Source organism: Triticum dicoccoides, chromosome 3B (genome assembly GCF_002162155.2).
Source record: "Triticum dicoccoides isolate Atlit2015 ecotype Zavitan chromosome 3B, WEW_v2.0, whole genome shotgun sequence".
Lineage (NCBI taxonomy): Eukaryota > Viridiplantae > Streptophyta > Magnoliopsida > Poales > Poaceae > Triticum > Triticum dicoccoides.
Genome location: NC_041385.1, coordinates 338,390,438 through 338,401,271, shown reverse-complemented (window position 1 = coordinate 338,401,271; position 10,834 = coordinate 338,390,438). Strand labels below are relative to the sequence as shown.

General features: G+C 40.7%; 1 long non-coding RNA gene across 4 annotated transcripts; it reads left to right on the top strand.

Moving 5' to 3' along the window:
• The first annotated feature begins 578 nt into the window (after positions 1-578).
• LOC119276020 lies at positions 579-3,997 on the top strand. 4 transcript variants are annotated; one of them, XR_005136203.1, is made up of 5 exons: positions 579-1,236; positions 1,460-1,535; positions 1,963-2,066; positions 2,596-2,810; positions 3,613-3,997. It is a non-coding gene; the product is annotated as an uncharacterized LOC119276020 (long non-coding RNA). The 4 variants fall into 4 exon arrangements; XR_005136202.1 differs by having other exon boundaries at positions 2,457-2,810; XR_005136204.1 differs by having other exon boundaries at positions 1,963-2,677; positions 2,750-2,810.
• Positions 3,998-10,834: the final 6,837 nt, after the last annotated feature.

The window sequence follows — 10,834 nt, the reverse complement described above, 5'->3', positions numbered from 1 at the left end:
TGGGTTAGGACCTGTTTGGTTCCAATAAGTCACCTGACTTATAAGTCAGGTGACTTAAAATCAGTGACTTATAAGTCACGCCTGTTTGGTTACCACCTGACTTATAAGTCACCTGAGCATACCTTTCTATTTTGTTTTTTATGTAAAGGTGATGGGACCCATGCAAAAGGGGTGACTTATAATTTTAAGTTGGGTTGGAGCAACTTATGACTTATAAGTTGAGGTAACTTATAAGTTGAGTCCGTTTGGCAAAATAAGTCACTTTTTACACTTTTCGACTTATAAGTTGGTGACTTATTTGGAACCAAACACGACCTTAGTTTCTCCTATCAGCCACTTTTGGCGGGCGTTCCCTATGCATTGCGCGCATCGTGCGTTGCGGGAACAACTGCGGAGGGGTGGCCGATGCGTGTGCACCCGGCTTTTGCACCCGCGTTTGGTCTGTCGCGATGACGGGTGGGCCGGTGCTGCCCTTGGCCCCGCACGCCGGCTGCACGCGTCTTTCCGGGGTCGTCGCGTCGTCGGTTTGTCTGGTGTTGAAGAGAGCTGTGGGGCTGACTCCTGCGTCGTGCTCTGCCTGGCTACTACGCCATGCTGCGTCACGTCTATGGCAGCAGGAGCGTGTAGTGTGGGTGCCCCACAACCCTCTCTCCTCAGTTCCTCGTCAATACAGCCGCCGCGCCGCCGCGCCACCTCCCTTCTCCGGTCCTCCCTTCCCCCTCCCCCTGCAGCAGCTCTGCCGCCTCTTTCGATGAGATCCACCGTCTCCCGAGGTCCTTATCCACCCCAGCTCGCGAGGAAGCCACGAAAGGAGGAGCTCAACCGGGCATCGCCGGCCGGAGAAGGAGGAGAGGCGCGGATGCCAGGCAGGGAGGCAGATCGGCTCGCCTCCGCGGCAGCCAGGGAGGCGGATCGGCTCGCCTCCGCGGCGTCTTGTGCGCCGCCGCCGCCTCTACATCCACCTTTCTCCGCATAGCAGCATGTGTGCGGAAGCGGGGACATGCGACCGCGAGCAGATGGCGTCGGCGGCAACGGCAACACGCATGGTGTGCAAAGTCCGATAAGATGGGCGTGGCCTCCCCGCATGCGTTTCAGGATGGCGTGCTCGACGGCTCGGAACGCGCCCGCACGGGCACAAGAGGTATGCATAGGAGCACGCCGACGGCAACGTGCACCGCGAGGTCGGCCAGAGCCCCTCCGTACTGGAGGAAACCTGCGACTCACCTCCACTCACAGGTAATGTCCTTCCCCTCCGTGCCCTCTCTTTCCTCTGAACTATCTCTCTTTTCAGACCCGCTCGCTGTTACACATTTGCATGAAAAAACAAAAGTAAAAGGAAAATTTACTTTGGGTTCATATGGTGCAGACCAACAACAAAACCATTGTTAATGAAAGGTTTGAGTGCAGGTATACTCAAATCAGGGTCTTTTATCTAATTGGTTGGATTACTACTTTTCAGGTCTATGCCGATTTCCACAATAACACTGCCTCCAACTTTCTCATTTCCCTAGCTCTGCATACAAGGTCCAAGCTAGGTATGCCAATCTTGTTATAGCTTGTTTAGTCGCTTTCTGGTTTGTGCCTTTTCACCTGCATATAGTGAGGCAGTGTGTGGAATTTAGGTGCTGGTTTGAACAAATTACAATGATGTAGTGGTGCGGATCAGTACAATTACCGGCTTTATATTGTGGTCAGTGTGTTGTAAGTAGTTTGGGAAACAAGTTCTTGAGTAGGTTTATCTGCTTGCTCATGCATTTTAATACTTGATGTTCTGATGATTTGTGAAGTTCTGTGTATCATGTGATAAGCTGCACATCAGGTAGCATGGCATCTTGTTTGTTTCTTTTAGGATGTACATGTACCCAGGTGGATCAAATACAGATACCAATCATATATTATTTTTTACTCATGTGTTTTTCATGTGCCTTCCAAGCATTTTAACAAATTGATTATATGATTCAGATGTATTCAGGCCGGGTTTCTGTGATCCAAAAAAAATCATGTGGCACTAGCTTTTGTATTACATACAAAACTAAATGTGGAGAAGTATATATGTTCATTATTTGGTAAGTGAACTGAATCACCTTGGTATAAAAATCCCATTCGCTTTGGTCGGAGGCGCTGTAATGATTTGTAGGAAAGGATTTTATATTTCCTAAAGCCTTTCTTTAAAAGAGACTGGTCGATACAGCTCCACGTTGTGCTATCTTGCTATTGGGCTCTTTTTTCTTTTCTTAAAATGGTTGGATTTCTCTCATGTTTAATTCATGGTTGATTGCTTATTTCCAAAATAATTATGTTAGTACACTGAAGTTAATTTCTACATTGTTAGTGAAGTTGAATTATTTCCCTCGATTTGTTCCTCAAATGTTCTGAGAGATGTTGCGTATTAGGAAACCCCTTGGATAGTCAAGGTGTTGTTTCAGCTGACTAATATAAAGTTATATTTCCAGCAGAAGATCTTTGGAATTGAGTTTTTGATGAAAAAGTAGCATATGGATGGATGGACATGAGCTATCCATTGTAGGTTCAAACAATTCATCCATTCATTGCAGGTTCAGCGTGTCTTATTATGTCTTTTTGCTTCATATTCAGGGTCGAACTGGGCTATATTTCTTTCATTGAGTCATGCAAAAAAAAATCTTTCATTGAGGCGAGGGTGATTCTAGTGGGTGAGGTGAATTTTAGACATCCGGATGTCTTGCTATGTTCAGGTGCTACCATGCCTGAATTAAGATTTCCCTTGTAGATTTTGCAAGGCGTACTCGCCGTTTTTCTTGAAGTTGGGCATTCGTCTTCTCTGCGGCAAGGTGATCTTATCCCATTTACTTTGTTCAGTCCAGAGTCAAGATTCATATCCCCTTCACTGTCATTTCATTTGCGAGCACTTATTCAATTGATCTATGTCATCGGCATCATGACAATTTAGCTTTTTCTGCTGATCACAATTGCTTGCATCTGAACACACTGGCCCATCTCATTGAGGAAATCCCCCTGCTCCACTTAATTAAAATTAATGTGAACTATGTTTCTACCAAAACTAATTAAAATTTATTCTTTTTAGTTTCTACTGATTTTTGGTATGAAATACTGGGGGCCGAGTAGTTCAGTTCATTTCCCAGTGGATATGGCACACACATGTATTATCGCTGTTATTGAAATTGATACCAACACCTTGACTGAATCGCATAGAATAGACTGCCCTAATAATTCTTGCACAGTTAAGCTATCGGTAGATCATAGAATAGACTGTGAGCATGCCCTGGGGGACCTGTCTAAATAATTCCTGTGCACATGGACGCTGGGTATGTTAGTAATCGCCAAAAGAAATTAGCGGCAGGAGATTATTTTCTAAAAAAATCTAATGGTGTTTCCTTACCATCAACTGCTATTTCAGTAGTTCTAAAATGTTCTACGAGATAATGTATAATGAATACATAGCTAGGTTCATATAAGTATAGATTTGCATAATAATCTTTTGTATGGCAAAGGTTCATATGGTTGGAAGGGAAATTAGTAGCTGCACCTTGGTATGTGCAAATGATTTTTTTACAGTGTCCCTTGATGGTTCTCCACTTCAGACACTAAAGATACCACTGGTACTTTGTTTAGGATCTGGGGAGTCGGATTGTGGATTACATGTAGTGAGGAAGAAGAGAGGGGGAAGAGGAAGAGGACACCCTCAGTGGCGTGCTATATCTAACTAGGCGACAATGTTGAGAGGGTGCCTGGCATCATGAACCCAACATGCTTTTCCGGGAGTTTGTTGAGGTGAGCCACCTGGGCAGGTCTATGCGTTGAGGTGGTTTGATAATTTGTTGTTCCTCTTTTTCCTGCATCTTTTTTGGAAATGAATTTATTAGTTGGAAAATGGCAATATCGTTTACAATACATGAAACAAACTATTTTTCCTACACCTCTTTGTTCTGTGTAATGGTGCTCTTGGTTGAGTGTGCCGACGAAAGAGATTCCATGGTACAGGCTAGGTAGCTTCTCAGTAACTCTTCGTGATTTACTTGCAATGTTGTTCTTTGCAAAATTGTTCCTTGCAATCCTAAAATGATTTCACAAAACATGTAAGAAGGAAGGTGTGACACCAAGTTATATATATATATATATATATATATATATATATATATATATATATATATATATATATATATATATATATATATATACACACACATACATGATGGCCATTTGGGACACCTAGGTGCCCAGGCACCTTGCCTGGAAACCGTCGGATTACATTAAGATGTGTGCAATTGTATTAGTACTAGAACAAATTGGTTAAACTTTGACTCTTTAATTAGGAAAGAATTATTGCTCGATCTGGACACTTAATACCCTCACTAAACAAGAAAGAGAAAATCAGCAATTAATGGTTCATGCATGCTACGCATATTTAATTGATGGTTATATTTTTTTTGTACATACCCTGTCACGTACTAATTCATATACCTATAAAAATTCACGTACTAATTCATATACTTATAAAAACTCATATACTTCATCACGTACTAATTTATATATCTATAAAAATCATATACCTAGTCACGTACTAATTTATATACCTATAAAAATCATATACCTAGTCGCGTACTAATTCATATACCTAGTCACGTACTAATTTATATATACCTATAAAAATCATATACCTAGTCACGTACTAACTTTTTCATATACCTAATCAATATCTGCGTATATGTAAATTGTACTATTTCTGGGTATATCTCTAATATCATTTACGAGTATGCCTTAAAATATTTTATGTGTATTAAAAAATGGTGTATCATTTTTTGGGTTATGTACCATTCAAAGTACATTAGTTTTGCGTGTATCTTCAAAGCATGCATGTATTGAAAAAGGGTATGCGGGTATGATATGTTAGGTCCATGTATGTACTAAAAATCACGTGTGGGTATTAGCATGCATCATATATATTTGTAAAAGTAAAAGTAATTAGGATTACATTTAATATTATCTGGTGACTTTATTTTTGAAAAAAAATATTAGTCGCCAAAAAGTGTGACCCGACCCTAAATTTTTTAATACTAGATACCTTGAAAAGTAAAACACCAGAAGAATGCATAATATACGTCGTAATTATACATACAAACATTTGCGACGATATTTCGTATTATTTTGTCATATTTGATACCTTAAAAAATCAGAGTGTATATACACACCCTTTTATTTTGGAAAGGAATCATTGCTAGGAAAGTACTAGAATATTATTTTTGGAAAGCAATAATTGCCTATTAGAACTGATAGTGCATTGGAAAGTCATATGTCGTGGATTGTCCATCATGCACCATGAATATCACTTACTATAACGGCCATCTAGGTGCCCAGGCACCTAGGTGTCCCATATAATTTACCTATATATATGTGTGTGTGTGTGTGTATAGTGATTTTAGTTTTCATCAATGTCGCTATTATTTTTATCTCTTTGTAGCTTCATATAAAATCAGTACTGACATGGTCATTTTACAGAGTGTAAAAATGGTAGGTGGTAGAATCATAACCTGTGAGTGACTGCCTTAAGAAGTTCTTTTCATTATCGTTAAATAATATAATGTTTAGGGCCAGTTTTGATGCGTCGTCGAAAAATATGAGTAAAATCAGTGAATATTTTGCATTGCCTTGTGTTTGGTGTGTCTATTGCATAATCCTTTTTTTGCTTCTCTTTCCAAAGCAAGGACCAGGCTGGGAACATATGTGCTTGCCCACAATGAAATCGACTAAACCATGTTTTGTTTCGCATATGGATCAAGATATGATTTTCTACTACCAAATTACAATATATACATCGGTTGTCCTTACTGAAGGAAACTATTTTCATCGCGAACATGGGTTTAGTGGGTCTCTGCGCCATTTGGCGCAACGGGTCAACTAGTAAAAATAAAAAGCCAGATTCAGATTGTGCAATCGTTAGAGAAAGCTGCAGGCGGGTTCCGTTCTGTCCTAATGTCCGAGAAGTTGTGTCTTCTTTCTCTCTATATATATCTCTTTTGTTGTTCCGAAAGCAAGCCTTCTCTGCTTTCGGCGCCAGTTGAGAATATTCGTGCTATCGGATTGGACTTTGCTGAGATTCATGCTGGTAGGGTATGTAAAGCGTCCATTTAGCACAGATGCTGATGCAAAGCGAGCAACTTTTCCGAGGAAGTTGCCCTCCTCCTTCCCTTCCCTCACAGTTTATTATATACCTACTATTAAAAGAAATATGTATTCTCTATTTGGTTTGGTCCTTTTCATTGATTTTCGTTTGGTTTGAGCACATGGTAAAGTTTCATACGGTTCGCTGGTACACACGGCAAGCCATCTAGGCCAGGTACTCATACGTTGATGGGCCTTCTATGGGCTTTCATAGAGACCGCGAAAAAATAATCGGATCAAAATAAGTCAACATCGTGGGAATTGAACGCAATACCTCGTGTCTAGCTCTTTCATCTAACAACCAACGAGCTATGCATCTTTCATGTATACTAATCCCGCCTCGCTCACAATGGTTCCCACCAGTAAATATACAAGCGGCCTTAGGAATCAACAAAAAGACTGTTAAATAAGCGGTCTCGGGAAGGATTATAGGCTTAAATAGGATATTTAAATGGATGCGGCTAATTAAATAAAGGATTGTGTGTAAACCGGTAGAATATTAAAGAACGACTGTGACCTTAATAAATATAATATTCAAATAGATGGGCCTAATTAAAGGAAGGATTTAAGGTAAAAAGTTAGGATAATTAAAAGGAAGGATCCATAGGCTTCATTATGGTGGGGCTACTAAATTAGAAAAGGAAGGATTTGATTCCCGACTAAAATGGATGAGAACGTCATTGTAACTAAAGGAAGGGTTATACTTAAATGAAATTAGTGGGAGATTATGCCCGCAAAGAAAATATGGACGCGGATAAATTGCATCCTATTTTTCATTTTGATTTTGTAAAAGGATGCTGCATTGTAGCATGTTCTTCATAGTGAATCCGGTGCTACGAGACATTATGCTTGCACAAAACATAATTTTTTCCCGTTGCAATGCACGGGCTTATGTGCTAGTTTGACTAAATGACTGAGGCCTCCATTGATATAAATAGGGTCTAATGTAATTTTTGAGATTACCCTTGACTAAGATTAATACTATATGAATTGTATATTGCGAAAATTATATCATTGGAAACTCCTTTCACGTACAAAATTGACAATATGCTTTGTGTAACTTGCATGTCATTTTGCCAAAAAAACTTTTATATACATATACTATTGCTCTAACGTGTGGTCAAAGTTAGTCTCGAAAAATGCATTAGGCCCTATATAGATGGATGGAGGGAGTACAGGAGAAACTTATCTGGTTCATTGACCCCCCCCCCCCCAAAAAAAAACCTTCTCAGGATTCTGGGTTCCCAGCCCGAACGTCATTATTGCCGTTGGATTAAAGTTAGTCTCGAAAAATGCATTAGGCCCTATATAGATGGATAGAGGGAGTACTGGAAAAACTTATCTGGTTCATTGACTCCCCCTCAAAAAAACCTTATTGATATGTACTGAATGCCAGGATTCTGGGTTCCCAACCGAAACATCATTATTGCCGTTGGATTAAAGCAACGATCTTAAAGCGCTAGACATTTGCCACAACATCTTTCCCATATGTTCGCGCTAGTGAGTGGTCGATCGTACGAGCGGTGCTCCTCGCTATTCCATATTCTATCCTCTCACTCTTCATCTCCATCTTCGTTCACTCTCACCCCCTCCACCCAAAATCAAATCTTGGTGACGAGCAGGACACCACCTAATAGAGGCAAAGGTGCCCGTATTTCAGTGATGGTAACTATCATTTTTAGTGGAGTAGACTTTGACGATCTGACTATGAATGTGTAAAGATGTCACGCCTTAGCAATCTCTAAACCAACTCCACGAGGTTATTGACCATGCCGAAGCACGATCAACCTGAGGGTCTATTTTCTATAGACAAATAAAGAACCAGTAAGAAACTGAGAATGCAATCTGGATATTGTGAAACTAAGAGGGGAGTTTTATTGATCAAAGTGGGGTTCTGTAATGTCTTGGTCTTGTCGTTGAATACAAACAAAGTACGCGGGTTGCAACTATGGAGAACTTCAATCTAAACAAAACCCAAGTCTAAAACGACGCCCTAAGGGCTGTATTTATAGTGAGACAGAGGAGAATTTTGTTCACCCTTGGCAAGGTGGGACTAAATTCTATCCTATGTCGTTTACCTATTAAAATGAAATCTAAAAAAAGACTATTAAGTGTATTTCGAAATTACTTGGGTCTGACCCAAAAATAAGGTGGCACAACATCTTTATTAGCTATGGACGAAATTTATGAAAGGCTATCTTGTATATTTTGTCCATGTCCTTGTACGTCATCAGGGTGGCTTCAAAGTGCTGAAAACTTCACCGAAAACTCCATTCTTGTTCGCCTTGTGTACGTCATCATCTCCATGCTTGATCATGCTCGAATGTTCATCATTCTTGCCCATGCTGGGTTCTTCATTTGTAAGCAAAATAAGTATATCCAATTCAAGGAGCATCATATTCTCATGAACATTAGAACGTTACCAAGGAACGAAAGTACTCCCTCCGTAAACTCATATAAGAGTGTTTAGATCATTGCTTTAGTGATCTAGATGTTCTTATATTATAGTTTACAGAGGGAGTACTTGGTAATTTAATTGACATGCGCGAGCTATAAATTGGTCCAGTATGTGTAGTAGCAGGGGTTGTGGGTGTAACTATATTAATGATGCCCTCATCACCGCCGGACCCCCATGACAAGTAGGAGGTCGCTGGATCCAGAGGAACAGGGCGGTGCACCCTGCAGCCGCCGGTCCGGGATGAGTGGGGTGGCTCGGAGGAGGAACTGGCAGTGAGGACCAGCTCCTCGATGGGGAGTGCGGCATGGAGTAGCACTTGGAGGCATCAGGACTTGTGGCCATATCCCTCATCTTCCTAGATGTTGACTTCGCCCGTCCTGAAGGCGACATCGTGCCTACTCTACCTCACCATCGTCCCTTTGACCCGCGCCCTGATACGTCTCTAACATACTATATTTTTTGATTGTTTCATGCTATTATATTATCACTTTTGTATACTTTGTATGCCATTTTATACTAATTTTATGGACTAACCTATTAACTCAGTGCCCTATGCTAGTTCATATTTCTTTTGCATGTTTTTGGTTTTCCAAGAAATCCATACCAAATGAACTCCAAACATGACAAAACTTTTCGACAATTTTTTCTAGACATAAAGAGACCCTGGAAGCTTAGGGAGGAGAGAAGATGGTGCATGAGGGAGCACAAGGCAGGGGCGCACCTGATACGTCTCCATCGTATCTACTTTTCCAAACACTTTTGCTTTGTTTTGGACTCTAATTTGCATGATTTGAATGAAAGTAATCCGGACTGACGCTGTTTTCAACAGAACTACCATGGTGTTGTTTTTGTGCAGAAAAAAAGTTCTCGGAATTGGACGGAACTTTTTGGAGATTTTTCATGTAATAAATAAAAAATACTGGAGCCAAGGTCCACTTGAGGGGGGCCACCCAGTGCCTACAAGGCACCAGGGCATGCCCTGGTGGCTTGTGGGGCCCATGTGGCTCCGCTGAACCTAATCTCAAGTCTATAAATTCCTATTTCCTGAGAAAAAATAAGGGAGGAAGTTTCATTGCGTTTTACGATACGGAGCTGCCGCTATCTCCTATTCTTCATCAGGAGGCCAAATTTGGAGTCCGTTCGGCGCTCCGGAGAGGGGGATCTTTCGTATTCGTCATCATCAACCATCCTCCATCACCAATTTCATGGTGCTCACCGCCGGGAGTGAGTAATTACTTCGTAGGCTTGCTGGACGGTGATGGGTTAGATGAGATTCATCATGTAATCGGGTTAGTTTTGTTAGGGCTTGATCCCTAGTATCCACTATGTTCTGAGATTGATGTTGCTATGACTTTGCTATGTTTAATGCTTGTCACTAGGACCCGAGTGCCATGATTTCAAATCTGAACCCTTTATGTTTTCATGAATATATTTTTGTTATTGATACAATCTTGAAAGTTGTATGCACCTGCTACGTGTTATGATCTGCATACCCCAAGGTGATAATAATTGGGATTCTTTCCGGTGATTACTGTAGTTTGAGGAGTTCTTGTATTCACTATGTGTTAATGCTTTGTTCCGGTTCTCTATCAAAAGGAGGCCTTAATATACCTTAGTTTCCTTATAGACCCCGCCGCCACGAGAGGGTAGGACAAAAGATGTCATGGAAGTTCTTCTTATAAGCACGTATGACTATATACAGAATACATGCCTACATTACATTGATGAATTGGAGCTAGTTCTGTGTCGCCCTAGGTTATGACTGTTACATGATGAATATTATCCAACATTATCACCGATCCAATGCCTACGAGCTTTTCATATATTGTTTCTTTGCTATGTTGCTAATGCTGTCACAATTGCTACAAAACTATTTCTGCTACCGTTACTGTTACTGCTACTATTATTGCTATTGCTATCAAATTATCATACTACTGTGCTAATGATCACTTTGCTGGAGATGTTGGTTGAATTGACAACTCAACTACTAATACTTGTGAATATTCTTTGGCTTCCCTTGTGTCGAATCAATAAATTTGGGTTGAATACTCTACCCTCAAAAACTGTTGCGATCCCCTATACTTGTGGGTTATCAAGACCTTTTTCTGGCGCCGTTGCCAGGGAGCATAGCTATATTTGTTGAGTCACTTGGATTTATATCTGTTGATCACTATGAAGAATCTTAAGGATGATAGAACCGAGATCGTTCCCTCTAAG